General features: G+C 42.8%; 1 protein-coding gene across 7 annotated transcripts in view; it reads right to left on the reverse strand.

The window, feature by feature from the left end:
* The window catches only part of SETD5 (SET domain containing 5), a 69,676-nt gene that overhangs the window by 57,172 nt on the left and 615 nt on the right, over positions 1-11,889 (reverse strand). The window lies entirely within an intron of this gene.

The raw sequence follows: 11,889 nt of genomic DNA on the forward strand, positions 1-11,889 counted from the left end.
GTGAGAGGCTTCACCAGAGACAGAGTGGGGAACAGAACAGGCAGATGGACAAAGTACACTGCTGAGGGGAGCAGCAGGCGGGCGGGCGGGCCAGGAGAGGTCTGCCACACCATGGGGTCACCTCCAGGGCAGGCGGGAATCGAACTCATGCCATGCGGAAGCGGCTTTAGATTCTCAGTGCTGTGCTTTAACCCGTTGTACCACCAGGGAGGGCCAGGTATCATATTTTTAAAAACTTAAAGGTTCTACTAAAAATATCAGATCAAATAATTTGACTTTCAAGGGAGAAAGTAAAAACTTCAGGTGTTAAGGGTGAAACATTCAAGAAATGTTAACTGAAATTTCTACAAGTTATTGCTCTATTACAAATTAGGACTACCTAAGTGGTGGACTGTAGTCACCGGAGGAAAGAAGTTTCTTATGTGGAATTGTTTCTTATGAAGCCGAGAAACTTTGGCTCCCCAAAGAACAGAAAAGTCCATTTTCCTCTTCTTGGTCTAAATATACCACTAGGTATTGAAAAAGTTAATAGCAAGAAGTTTTAGTAAATAAACTAACTTGTGTTACAAGTATCACGTTAAATATTTTTGATGAAACTGTCAGTACTTCCATATAGGGAGACAAAGAGAGAACAGTATGGAAAACAATAAAATGGAAGTTAGACTTCTCTGATTAGGCAGAACTGCAAATTTCATTATATAATTGTAAAAGAAAAAAAAAATCTAAGAGTGAAACAAATCAACCTCCCTACACATCAAGGTGGTAGCATAACCACATAGAGAAAAACCCTGGGGTTTTGAAACACAATTTGACAGCAGTCGTACAGGGATATAGCCTAAGGACAAAACAACCCACTTCTCATAATCATTCTTTCATTCCAAAACTGCAATGTTTGTGTATTGTGGTACAAAGCCAAAAGTAAAAATAATTAGTGTTGGTGGCAACTGGGGCTTGGGACACAGGGAAAGGATCTTAAGGTTTATGTAAATAAATAATACTGAATACAAAACACAAGTCAGCAAGTAACAACAACGTATATTTTCAAGGCAGCAAAAATGAGAGAGGGAGAGAGCTGTTTTTCAGAGCTGTCCACTGACAAAGGCCTCGACAGCCTCGACACAATCCACAAGCAATCACTAGTCCCAACAAGCACCCAGACTGTGGTCTCTAAGTGCCACTTTCCATTGAGGCAGCAGACATTTTTTGCAGAAATGAATAATTCCAGTTTTGGGGTAGGAAATATACAAAATGATCTGGGAACACCTTGTCATACTAAAAAAACCCAGGAAATGACTAAGAATGAACTAGTCAAAAGAACTCAGGAGTCAAATACGGGACAATGTGAATGTCAAAAGTAGTACAAGGGACTGAGAGCACACCAAACATATTCAAATCCGTAAGTACACAATAACAACACTTCATTAATCACCTTTAGAGGATGTGAGGTTGCCAACTCACTTTAGAAACTAGTAAGCAAGGGGCAAAAGAACAAATACATGTTTTACTTTTTGCATTCATTTGTACTATAAGGTAACCAGATAATAAATGAAGGAGAATAGTTCACAAAACAAATTTAAGTGATAATGTATCAATACTTCTTAACCATAAAGGAAATAATAAGTTTAAGCCTGGCAGCTGCTCTTGAAATTGAGTCTCCCTCCCTGCCCTGTAACAGTCTGAGAACTCCTGAGGTTCCCAACATTCTTTCAGGGGCTATATGAGGTCCTCTTTTCAGCTACTTATCTGTTTAAGACCAGATTTTCTTCATAGTCGTCAACCAAAAGAACTTATCACAACAAATACAGAAACAGCTCTGAGAAAGCTGCTGACTTCTATTAAGTCAGACACCAAATAGATTTGTAAAAATGTAAAAACAATGACACTTAATAGAAAAAGTGGGTTTGGGGGAGGTCATGTAACAGAATACTTAAATGACACCATGGAGAGGTAACTGCTAAAACCTATAGAGTAGGAACCCTACAGGATGGTAAAATGTCTTCAAGTATAGGTACGTGGGTGGGAAATAAAAGGGGGAAACTTTTAATTACAAAGACTCAAATGGACCAATGAAGTGCAATGTATGAATGTTCCATTGGTTAAATGGAATCTTTTGAACTAATGGTCTAAATAAAATCCACAGGGAGCCATTTATCTACTTGTTTTACAGGTTTGGAAATTATTTGTAATAAAAAATAAGCAAATTTAATCTCTCTTGTTACCCACTAACAGGAAAGACATTCCTTGATCTCTAAGAAAGTGGGGGTTCAGAGAGGCCAACAGATCAATTCTAGCAGAGAAGAGAATTAGAAAAGATCCACAAAAGAAAACTGGGTTGCTATGAATTGATGCAAAGCTCCACGATCCTCTGTAATTCAGCTTGAGTATATAACTTACGGTCCAAAAGGCAACACTGAGAGTAAAGGGTATTATTACTAGTTACACAGTGGGCATAAACTAGGACCCGACCAGAAAAACTATGACACCCAGTCACCTTGTAAGGGGGGGGGGGTCCTAGGAAAAGGGGAAGTTCCAGGTTCCCTGCCCCACCCAGAAGGAGGGTGGAGCTGAGCAGAGAATGAGGAGAAGAGAAGGAAGCTGGATGGAGAAGGAGGCCTGAGGAAGCCACAGGGAGCAGCAAGCAGGTGAGGAAGAAACCGGGCTTGTTTCCTGACCCTGGACTGGCGAAGGCAGATATGGGGGAGAGACCTGTAGGGAGGTGACCGTGGCCGTGTTGATCCTGATTTTGATGTTGCTCTTTTCCTCCCAGACTTGTCTGGCCATGTCTGACCCTTTTCCATGGGTCCCGGCCAGAAGGTGCTTTAGTCTAGCGGCCGCTTTCAGGCCTTGCTTTGGGCCCATCCCTTTTGGGGGGACTTTGGCCCACGAGGGGATGGGTCACTTCAGGTGTTTGATTTACAAGTTCTATTCTTTGTCTTTCGTGTTGTATATTCACTGTATTAAAGTCCCTTTTCATTAAAGTTTTATATGTTTTGTCTTGTTGCGGCGGATGGCAGAACCCACTTAGAGCAGGCAGGTGTGGGGCTTCAGGGGTGGCCCTCTCCCTGTCCTCTAACAGATTTTGTCTTGTAACAGATAACCCACAGACAGGTAACCCAATTCTCACTGGGGTGTCCTGTAACAGATATGATGTCCTGTAACAACCCTACCTATAAAACATCAACTTTTAAATCATGTTTACAAAATGCACTGAAGTCAATCCTTTGGCTAAGTTTTTCATAGAAACATATTCCTAATATGAGTTCAGAAAAACAAAGGTATTCTACACATGCAAAAATTATTTTTCATCTCTCTTATTTGATATGTGGTTTTGTTAAAAAGACAAATAAGCCCACTTCTCAACGTATCCTGCAAATTTCCACCATTTCTTTTCATATCAGCCTTTCATGAAAGTCATACTTAACCAGAACCTTGCTTCTGTAGAAATACAGGTCTTCACGTGAGCCGCCACGCACACTTGGCCTTGCAGACACCTACCCGACCTATAAACGGTCACCTTTTTCCTAGCCACACTTCTCACCTTAAGAAGGAAAGAGGTAAAGAGCACCTGGGTCAGTCACCCAGCCCAGACTCCACGGTAAGAGCCCTGGAGCTGGCACCGAAGCCGAGTGTCCCACGGTGCAGAGAGCCATAATGTAAGCGTGGTCTTCAGTTACAGAATGTTTAGTAAAGCCTGGTCTTAGTACTGTTTATATTATGTGTCACCAATAAGGGGAGCAGCCTGTTTCATCTGAGTAGATTTATGGCACTTCACAAGTTTTAAAATACCAGATAAACCTTTTCAATAGAAGATGCCTATATATGAAAATTAGTAGCAACTTGGTGCTACTTTTAGCCTCATCCTAAAATATGCAGATATGTCAAGTCACTCTTATTTTGTTCTATTACTAAGTATGACATAAGTTCTAATTGCCTTAAGTAACACTAAACTTGTTAAGAAAAATAATTAAAAAGGGACTTCATGAAGTTGTTTATTTTGCTCAAGGTTTTTTTTTTTTTTTTAAAAAGGCATTCCACTGAATATTTTTTAGGCTATAAGCATAAAGACACATTTGGTTTGCATCACTTGAGTGGTCCGCACCACAGAAATTGAGAAAACAAAAATTTGCACATTCATCAAGCAATCTAATGCTACAGTTAGCATACAATCAATCATATACTTTCAAAAGACCTTCTCTTTGTTAGGTTAACCTCTTTTGTCTTTAGAACTAACCGTTTTGTTTTTTTTTAAAGTGCCCTTTACATTCTACTCCAAATGTTTTAAGGAACACATTCATCTTTTAAATAACTAATGGTATCTATGTCTTTTTCCTTTCTGTCTGATTTTTTCTTATAAAACAAGTTTAACTCTAACAGCTCAGTTAATAAAGGAAAATGTAACACAAATGCAGAGACAATCTAATTATCAACAGGTCCTCCCAGGTTCTTCCTCATAAATAAAACCTTCCTTGGATACCAGGAATACCAAAACAGTTGATTATTAATTGCTGATCACCCTCCTTCACAGAAGTGTGAGAGTACAAACTGTATGTGTTGTGGCATGCAGAGGTTGGTAGAAGGAAATAGAATTTCTGAACATAGGCCAAAGATCGTAACAGGATAGGAATAAAAAAACCATGGAGACAGAAAAGAAAGAAAACAACCTTATACAAAACTGATCAACCGGTGCAAATACGAAACAGTGAGGCCCATCTGAATTTATATTACAATAATGTGTCACCATCGTTACATGTGCTAACCCAATACCGGATCATCCTAACCCGGGCCATAATTTCTCGGGATCATGAAATTACCCTCACTGTACTCTGTAGTGCACAACACGCCTTATAAGATTATCAGGTTTTATTTGAATCTTTTCATGTCAGGAGTTGGGAGGAGAAAAGACCAGACTGCTGAAGACAACAAATATTTTTGTTTTGAGGGGTGGGGTAAAGGAAGCTCAAAGAACATAAATTATACAGCCTGGAGAACCGCAAGAAATAAAATTTATAATTGAACAATTAGTTTCATTGCCACTAAGGTAAAGGGATAAACATATAAGGTTTAAATTTTTTTAACCGTAAGTCTGAGTAACACAAATTTGCAATTTCCCAATACAGACTGCAAATATTTTCTGCAGAAGAGACTCTACCTTTCTTCAAGTTAATAACATGGCGGCATCTGCTGTTAATAATGAGCATGCCAATAGCTTAGCACTGTTTTTCTGTAAGGCTAAGAAACTGAAACGGTTGAGGAAGAGGAGGAGGAAAATACTGAAACTGTGAAAGCTGTCACTACTCACCTTTAAGAAAAAATAGCTTTGTGTTTTTGTACACACAAACTTACAACCTAACCAAAAAAAACCCCCAAACCATTGGCCCATCAGTTTTCCCCCTTTGTCCTAGTTTCTGGTTTTGCTGGGGGAGGCGCTGTGGATAATAATAGCAGGAAACGAGGTGGGGCAGGGCACAGGCAAGCCGGGCGCCACGGCCCTCGCCTCTGGCCCACTGCTGCCAGGCCTTGCTGAAGACGAGACAGGGTGCTCCTGGAGCCAGAGCAGCTCCTGAACCTCTGGGGTCAAAATAGGCCCCCACCCTCTGCCCCTTTTGCCAGGACGTTTTAGGGCCTCTGGCAAGCTTCAGGTCATAGCAGCAGGTCACGTGAAGAGATTTTATTCATTTACTGGAGAAGAGGGGTGCGTGCGCTTCTTCTGTGTGTGTCCACTCCAACGCGAGTGGCGCTGACCTTAGTGCTAGCCACGCAGGCTCTGCGCAGGTAGAGAAAGCAGTCTCGGACTGGGCTGGGCTTTGACCTCAATGGCTTCAGAGCTCTATGGAAATAAATCCAAGTGAAGGAGTTACAAAGAAATGACTACCTGAAATTTCTGTAATATAAAATATATGGCCCACTAAATTTCATGTTAATGTTGCTATTTCACTGATAAAACCCGTCTAGCTAATGGCAATGACAATTAGCCACTTAAATTTGCCTTTTTGGGTCAAAATACTATATCACTACTGTCAAGACCATTACACAGAAAAATATAATGTTAAGTGGGTAACATATTTATCTTCTTTTACAGAGGGAAATGACATAAAACTTGTCAGGTCTGCTTAATAAGACAATGTGCACTAATAGCAGTTTGTTAGTTAGTCCATTAACTGAAAACATTTTCTTCTTTGCTAACAGCCACAGCTCTGAACCCATAAGCAAAATTAGCACTCCAGCTCCCTTTCTGGTCTCCTCCAGTGGGGGGGTTTTCACTTGAAGGCTAGTTTAATAACTGCGATACAGGTGGTATCTCAATTCAAGCAACAGATGTCCTCTTGGAAAAACTGAGTTCTGGCCAATTATTTCTAAAAATCAAGTTCTTTAAAATATATTAAGCATTTAAAAAAACCTCAGCATATACTCCTTTTAAGGGTGGAATCCTTGTCCAAATCCAGATTACTATCTGATATGCCTGTGAATGCAGTTCTTTAATGTTTGTTTAAAAGAACTTGTACATCCACAGTGCTAGACATTCATTTTAAACCAAAAATCCTGTTCAGGACACTGACCCTTTTAATATCTTAATGAAATCTGCCACAGGGCCCGCAAATTTCAAGTATTTCATTATGATTTTGCTTAAAGGGCCAGATAACCAACCCATCTCTTCCCCCTCTACGGCTCGAGAACTGGATGCAACCACAGCACAAATGTTTCAAACAGGGCTGGCTGGGGCTAACCTAAAGGTGGGGGAGGGGTACCCTCCAGGGCAGATCAGGCTCCCTGGGAAGTCCAGATGAGTCGGAAACAGTGGTAGTCTTTCTTCAGTAAGCCCTTTACACCAGGGGGACCCAAGCCAAGTGCTGGGGGGCCCCTCATGGGGTAGAAGTCCAGCTAGCGCTACCCCACTACTTCACAAAAGGAAACAAATTAAGTCTAGATATTGTGGTCAAACCCTAGCCCAAATAAAGGCAATGTGTGCACTAAAACACAAGTTTTATTCAGCTAGAATATTCTTTTCCATTTCTAAGAATTCAAGTTACCAGAGGCTGTAGAACTGGTCTACTCAGGAGGTGACTTGTATTTAGCAGGCAAGAGGGGATGAGATGTTTTTCTTTTAATCTATGAAAGCATTGACTTTTTATTCTTGGGGGAGAGGATGGGGTTCCCCACCATCTATTCAGGAATATGTGAAATGTGGGGTTAAGAGTATATGGTTGGCACAAATTCAATGCTTGAGTTGGAGTAGGAGCTACAAATGATTCCTTTAATTGTATGCCAGACTGAATAATCTCTCGGGAAAGGAACCTCCTCCTCCTGCTCTCCTACCTCCTGCCCCTCCCCCACCAACAGTGCCTCCCTGCTGTGCAAAGAGCCCTTTGTCCTGCCCCGCACTTATCTTGCTGTTTGGCCATATTGACAGGCCAACTAGAGGCATAATAAGGGAGTCAGTCTGACATAAGCAGCTGGCAATTTGAAACAAAAATCTTCCTTTTCTACTCAGACCAAACCCTGCTGCAGAGGTCTCTGGCTCCTCCCATGTTTCCATCTATTTTTCAAACACAGCAGCAAGGAATTTGGCATTTTCTCTTAATTAGGTAGCACAAATCAAAAACTTGGTTCCCCTGATAGAAACAAAATGCCTGCATCCATTGCTTTTTGGGTGACTCACGAGGCAGGCCAAGGAGCAGCCCAGCTCTGGGTGTCCATGTTGCTAATACTGCTGAGAAAGTTCTCATGACTTCAATCTGCTGTCAAAACTCTGAATTCTCATACCACAGGGAAGAGCGAAGGGCACAGAAGAGAAAGCAGTCAGGCCAAAGCAACAGCAATATAAATCAGCCAAAAGTGGCCAATAACAGCCATGTTTCAAACATACTAACACATCCCAATATGCAGAGAATTCCTTTTTTCCTTTATATCAAAAGCGCTTCAAGTGAGCCATACTTTACTCAGGCGTTCCGCAACAAAACCATGTCAGAAAAACTGCGTGAGCAGAAGGGGATTACAGATTCTCTGCTCAGTGAAGACTCTTCCAAAGTGGGCCAAGATTCAGCTTTATTGTTCCTTTATTATCTCTCAGCATTCCCTTCATAAAAAGGGTTAATAGCACGAATATATTCTGTCAACAAGAGAATTGTCTAAAGCTGTGCTTCCTAAAAGCCCCTTATGCCCCAAAGTTACTTACTACTGGTACTTTCAACTCAGTTTAGAGTTAAATATAGATAGTAGGACAATTTTCATAAGACAACAATCTAATAAAACAGGTATCGTCAGTGATGAAAACAAGGTATTGTCTCTACTTCTATGAACTTCCCCGAAGTCTATCACAAAAGAAGTCCAGCACTGCAGCAAAGTAAGTTAAAAATGCCATTTCACCACATATTTTGAAATTTTTCCAAGGGGTGCCTCTGAAAGGATGCTTTTAATCAAATCACAAAGGAGCACAAGTTATAGTTCTAAACGTGTTATTACCTCACATATTTTGCAGTTTTATCTTACAAAAAATACCCCATCTTTAAGTTTTCAGCTTTCAGCACTCAACCAATTTATAAATAAAATTCACTGCTAGACCTTGTAGTTTCAAACTACAAGGTTTACCACGAAATCACCAGAACTGAATGGGAAATTACAAGAAAATTTTATTCTATTCATTACCCAATTTTTTCCTGCTAAGGTATATGCAGCAATCACTCACTGTTGTTAATTACAGCCTAAAGTTTCAGAAGTTATTTCAACATGAGGAGGGTAGTGTAAAAGTAGTCGTCTGTACATGTGCATTTAAAAATTATATCTCTATCGTAAACCAAAGAAATGAAATAGTCACTCTCCCCCTCAAAGGCCAGAATTAGTTCAGAAAGTAGGCAGGTTTGTTCCTGGACACAAAACAATGTAAGATAATAAAAAATTTTCAAGTATACTGGTGACATAAATCCTAGAAAAAGAACCTCTATGATCGTTCAACAAATGATTACATCAGACTCAGGAGGGGTTCCAAACAGGAAATGCAAGTGAAAAAGCAATTATCTTGTAAGGTAACTTTCATATTCTATAATAAACTAAAAGACAATAATTGTATCTAAATTCAGTCAGAACGAGCAAAAACACCTTTAGCTGGCATGGCACCTTTTGCGTGTGAAAACAGTAAGGATTAGAACCAGCACCAGTATCACCAAGTCATGGCTCCGTTTCATTAGCCTGCTGCATCACTGAGAGACAACGCAAGGCAATTACACTTGTGAATGACAAAACTCATTTCCATTCTTCTTTGGTTCCCTGCCACCAATGCCAGAGTCATACTACACATATAGAGGATTGTGGGATTTATGTACATTTACAAAATTGAACATATCAAAATTCTGAGGGAAAAAATTATATACGATGCAAGAGTCTTGGGGGGGAAGAAAACAGTACACGGGCATCTGTTCTGTATGGCACTAACTGGTGGTGTATTGGGGTGGTGGTTCTCCTTCAAGTGCTTCCATACTCAACAGACTGTTCTGCTTAATCAGAGATCTTCCCAACGCGCAGGAGCCGTGGGGGAGGGGAGATCACATTAAGGGACTCTGAGGCTGTCTTCTCAGGTATCCTGTACACCAGGACGGTACTCGATTTCTGAATATTTCTCCTGGTCTGTCCTGTACTTCAGGTGGGTGCCCTCCAAATAGGCACCCATGCTTATGATCTCAGAAGCATATATCCAAAACATATATATCAAATCAATTTTATAGGTCAAAGGCCAAAGAAATCATCTGGAGAAATCTATTACTAATACAGAAACCAAGAAAATACTTCTGAGGTTTGTATTTACAAATCATTCTGAAATGGGCAGTTCTTTTTCCGAATTTAAGACTCCAAATCTATAAAACGTTTCGAACCATTTTTATTCATTACGGTAAGAAAGGAAAAAGACACCACCAACAAAAAATTGATTCAACAAGCAAAGAGATGGAGGAAAATATGTCAGTTGCAGAAGAACGGCCACTTCCCCCCAGCGTTGTGGTTCTCAGGAAGATCCTTACATTTTTATCACGTTGGTCTTGGCTAGGTTGAAAAATTAAAACTCTAGTGCAACTTTCAGTGCCATTCAAGCATAAATTCCCAGATAAAAACAAAAAAATCTGCCCCGAATCAAAACCAAACAAAAAAGAAGTCTTTCAACGGGATCCAGTCTCCAGATGCCACCACCCAAGAGCGGGCAGAACAGTGCTGTGCTCCTTCCCAGCACCCGTAACTTGTGGACCAGCTCAGCAGCGGCGACCCCAGGAAAGCGAGGTCTCCAGTCCTGACGGCCATGGCCTCAGTGCGGCTCCCTGCAGCCAGCAGCATTAATGGAGGCTGCGCCGCTGTCCTTCCCTGGAGACGGCAGCCAGCACTACTCAAGCTTCTCACGTAGCAACCAGAGCTCCGGAGCCAGCAGCTGCTGCTGCCTCTACACTCCACCCTGTGATCCAACCCGGAGGAACAACCTCTCCTTACCCCACCCCCACTCCTTACCCACTTTTTTTGGGGGGGAAGCAATGCTGGGGGAGGATGGAATTACCCTTTTTGAAAGAAACAGCCCTAAGCTCACCCTTATAGTCTGAAAACTAAGGCCTTTTACTAGAAAAATCAACACCTACCAAATTCCAAATAACCGTTTTAATTAAGCTAGCAATTAAGGAGCGGAGATTATGTTTTAGCCCCTCACAGGCCAAAATTCCAGTCCTTTACACTTGCAGCTGAAGGCAAGACATGTGTCATGCTCCACCGAAGGACACAACCTTCGGTGTTCCTATACCTGACGGTCTTGAGTCTTAGATTTACCCCATAACGGGCAAGAATTTCTGAAAACGAACGATCCCTCTTGAGAAAGCTGGAAGAAATGTAATCAATAATTTCCCGAGTCCTCCACGAGACCTAGAAACCTGTGATGGTGTCTTTTCTGCCTGAGTTCTAGCTCATACTCCACACATCTAAAATTACCACTTTGAACTTTTCTCTGTGACCTAAAAACACTAATGACATAAAATGAGCCATCCGAAATCCCCCCAAGGGGGGCACCCATTCTCCCGCAAGGCTCCTCACCCTCCACTCTGCGGGCTCCTTCCCAATGCACCAGGCAGCCAGGTACCATCTACCCAACAAAGAAACGTGCCTATGACCTTGGCCACAAGTATGCCGTGGAAAAACAACTTGTTTAGTTAAGGGATGAAGGAAACGAGCAGAGAACCTGGGTGTTTGCTCAGGACTGCGAGCTCGCGAAAACTGGAGACGTGAACTTCAGTGGAGACAAAGCCCAAAGGAACCCACAGCCCTGGGCCAGCCACGAACTACCGGTGGACACATTGCACAAGAAACATGAGAAAGCAGAAAACGCAGGTCCTGCACTCGCACCCCTGACCCCGGCCGCCAGAGCGGGCTGCAGCAGCGGCACCCGAGGCCAAGGCCAGTTATTCCCAAGAAGCGAGACGGGCCGAGGAGCTCGGAGAATACATGAGCACAGATGGGGCTTTCCCAACCGTGCAACTTTCCCTCTCACGCGATCCACCGACTTAAAAGCCAGGGTTCCCCTGGCCACCCTTCACTCCGCACCCCCGGCTTCCCCCAAGCGGGGGCCGGGGCCGCGGGGGGACATTTTTCTGCCTTTAAAGACGTTCTCCGGGATCGCGCTCCACGCCCAAGGCAGGGAAAACGCCACAGTCTGGCACCACTCCAAGCTCGAAACCCCACACATTCGACGGGGCTGTGTCAGGAGATACTGGGGCGCACGCCACCGAGCGCCGAGAGCGCGGGGTGGGGGCGGCGGAGCCGAGGTCCTCGGTGTGGGAAAGGCAGCAGTCCCGGGCGACGCGGCCGGGGCCGCGGGGAGGCGGCCGGGCGTGATGGAGGGGGCGCGCGGCCCAGGGAGCGCCCGGAGTTGTC

The sequence above is a fragment of the Condylura cristata genome, unplaced genomic scaffold, assembly GCF_000260355.1.
Source record: "Condylura cristata isolate star-nosed mole 26May11 unplaced genomic scaffold, ConCri1.0 scaffold00033, whole genome shotgun sequence".
In the NCBI taxonomy this organism is placed as follows: domain Eukaryota; kingdom Metazoa; phylum Chordata; class Mammalia; order Eulipotyphla; family Talpidae; genus Condylura; species Condylura cristata.